Source organism: Acartia tonsa, chromosome 6, assembly GCF_053477335.1.
Source record: "Acartia tonsa isolate MP-2025a chromosome 6, ASM5347733v1, whole genome shotgun sequence".
Taxonomy (NCBI): Eukaryota; Metazoa; Arthropoda; class Copepoda; order Calanoida; family Acartiidae; genus Acartia; species Acartia tonsa.
Window position 1 is genome coordinate 1619510 of NC_137265.1, and position 3382 is coordinate 1622891.

The window sequence follows — 3382 nt, forward strand, 5'->3', positions numbered from 1 at the left end:
CTTTCCCTGCATGACCTTTGTCTGGAAGTCCTAAATGTTCAAGTGCATGATTTTGAGATCCATATAAACATTTTTACGAATTAGGGATAAAAAAAGATTAAAATTATTTTAATTCAGATAACACTATTTCAAAGAAACCTTTTGTGCAGATGCGTGCATAGGAACACAGTAATAGTGTCTGACTTATTATGACGTAACAAAAAAAAATAGCCAATGAGAGACCACTATAAATTTTACCATTGGTTAATAACGGCCTCTCATTGGCTAATTTTTTTGTTACGTCATAATCAGTCAGACACTATTACTGTGTTCCGTGCATAGTAATGCGCTAGGGAATGGGGGATGGGTGGGGGCTTGTAGGCCTTCCTAATTTTAAGCCCCCCTACTGCACGCACTGCTCAGGGAGTAAGGGAGGGGACAATGGATCGAATATTCAATTTTTTCGAGTCTCAGACTTTGGGTACTGGCTTAAAGGGAATGTTCAAGAATTTAGCAGTTTCTGGCTGACTTTGGGTACTTGCGCAACCAATGCCGCAACTCGTGTGTTAGTTTTGAATATCTAGCAGATAAGTATCAATAAACTTAATTTGTTATGATGTGGCTGGTTTTAACAATTTTTTTTCTCTCCAGAAAATATCATTTCACAGATAAAAACTTTTTGTGATATTTGTTTAATAACCATTCTAAGAACCCAATTAAATTTTGGGTTATTGGGCGATGGGTTGAATGGGTTCTAGGGAGATTTTTATAGTTATTAATTACAGAATGATTATGTCAGTCTGATGTGCTTGTAATCTAATTTTCAAATTAATGCTTTTGTCTAGGAACTCTTATCTTATTTTATAGTTTTCTGCCTCTCCCTTTACAATTTCCTTCATATTTTTCGGATTATTCTGGATTTCATAGTCTTTCAGTGATAACTCTTAAATTGAATTAATTGCCCATTGTCCCCTCCCTTACTCCCTGCGCACTGCTACATGTTTTTTGTTGTTGTTTCAGGACTGAAAAGCTATTTATCAAAAAAGTGTAATTTACAAAAAAAAATTTAAACATAATATTGCTGAGAATTTTAAAAGTATTTTATTACGCTCTATCTAGAAACTTATAACATTTTTAGATTTTTTAGTTTTTCAGGGAGGGGGGAGGGGGCAAATTGGACTGTGAATTAGACGGGTACCCAAAGTTTTACAACGATGTTATCGTGTTCTTTGGTTCTTACACTTTGGGTACTTTTATTTAATTTCTATTGGTTAGTTCCACATAAGTCATGTCTACACTTTTCAACCATTGTCCATTGTCTTATCTTTTGAGATCTCTAAGGAGTGCCAACTACGAAAGAAGTGGGACAAAGTGACTCAAAATTCAGCCATTTGACGTCATAAAAATGAGGGAGCTGAGAGGAGAAGTGAGAAAAAAAAACTAAAAAAGAGATGGATAATCTTTCATTTTTATGACGTCACATAGCTGATTCTTGAGTCTCTTTGTCCCACTACCTACGAAAACGATGTGAATTACAAAAATTTTAGAATGAAATTGCAAAAAGCAATAAAAGTTGGGATAAGGTAAAGGGTTTCTGGGATCTTTAAAAATACATAGACTTTAAAGGTTGCTAGCTTCCAAACGACTGAACGTATAAGTTAAAAAAGACAAATGGTCACTTTTAAAGGGTTCCAGGACAAACGAAGGAGTGTTAAAATATTAATTTGATTAAGTATTTCTATACAGATTAGGTTAGGTTAATATATGAATGTACAAAAAGCCCCCCGCAGGGGTTAGGCATTAAATAAACCTAAAAGAAGGTCTAAAATAGGTTAGGTTAGGTTAAGTGTTCACTGCTACGTTTGTCCACTCTGCGTTTGGGACTCCTGCGTTTATCATAGGACCTTATAAAGTTGTTTTCGTATAATTTAATCTTTTTTCAAGTGTCAACATATTTGTCTCATAATATCCAACAATTAAAATAAATGTTGAAGTTGTCAAAAAAATGAAATTAAAAAACATAAAAAGAAGCACAAAAAATGCTAAATCTTTTAGCAAACATTTTTTTGTTGTTGCAAAGTTTTTGGTGAAATTTGAATCCTTAGTGGCTGCTCCTTTAGAGGCCTTAAAGGGGGTGGGAGACGGAGGTTGGAGTCGAAACACTCACTTTCAATTTTAGTTTTAAAAGAAAAAGCTTAGTATCTTCAATTTTGGATAGCAATTGTCAATTAATACCTCGAAATGATAATTTCGTTAAAAATTTAAAAAAAAAAATTACCAAACGTTCCATTTTATGACAAATATTGCAACGCAAAACATTAAATCTGCGAACGTCTAAAAAATCTTCAAGAATTGTAGAAACTATTTTTTTTTAAAGCGAAGCTTTTCTATAATTAGGGTCGTTCCTTCCGTACGTCCGTCCGTCCGTACGTCTGAGATGAATAGCTTTTTTCATTAATTTATGCATGTTAGTTTTTCAAATTTTGCATGGTGATTCCTGTAGTAGTTAGGTACGATTTAGAAAGCGTAGCAACTCTATAATCATTACCAGAATGTCCGTACGTCCATTTTAAACATGTTGAGTTTTTACATTTTTAACAACTAATTTTTATGTGATCTAATTATCCGATTGTTCTGATTTTTGGTATACTGATTCCTAGGACAACAAAGTATAATATTATAAGCAAAGCTACTCTATAATCAAGTCCTAAAAATGTAAGTATTTCCCTAAACATTATCTTATATCAAGAAGTTTTTCAACAAATTTACTCACAATTTTGCTTTGACTCTTATTCATTTATATTCTAATTTTTCAGTTTTGACACTATACAAGTGTTAATGCCCGTTTGTCCTACCGTTTGAGGGCTTCGCTTTTATGGATGTTGTCATCCTTGTTTTAAATACTTCCGATAACATGATAAAATAATATCATGATTAAACAAAAATAAATGATTTTAAAACTTTTCACCACAACTTTTGGGATTTTATTTTAATTTTAATTTTAATTTTAATTTTAATTTTAATGGGAATAATGTTAGCCCTAGGATGTATTTGTTGACATTAGATTAAATGCATTTCGTCTGACATTTTGACTGACATGATATTTATAAGAAAAAGTTTGATATTTTATAATCATTGGTATAGCCGTTTAAGAGATCTTTTGGGACATGCACACAAATAATTATTACTACTTTTATGTAACTCCCCATGTTGATTATTAACAAATTGTGTTTCACACTGAAGCATCAATATTCAACTGAGTGTCTAAAAAGCGACCATTTTGCACATTCTCGTACTGTTTCTGAAAATAATATTACATCAAAATTTCTACCATTGAGGACCTACAAGGGTATTGTGAAACTGAAGACACAAAGTGACTATAGACACCACCACACACTGAAGT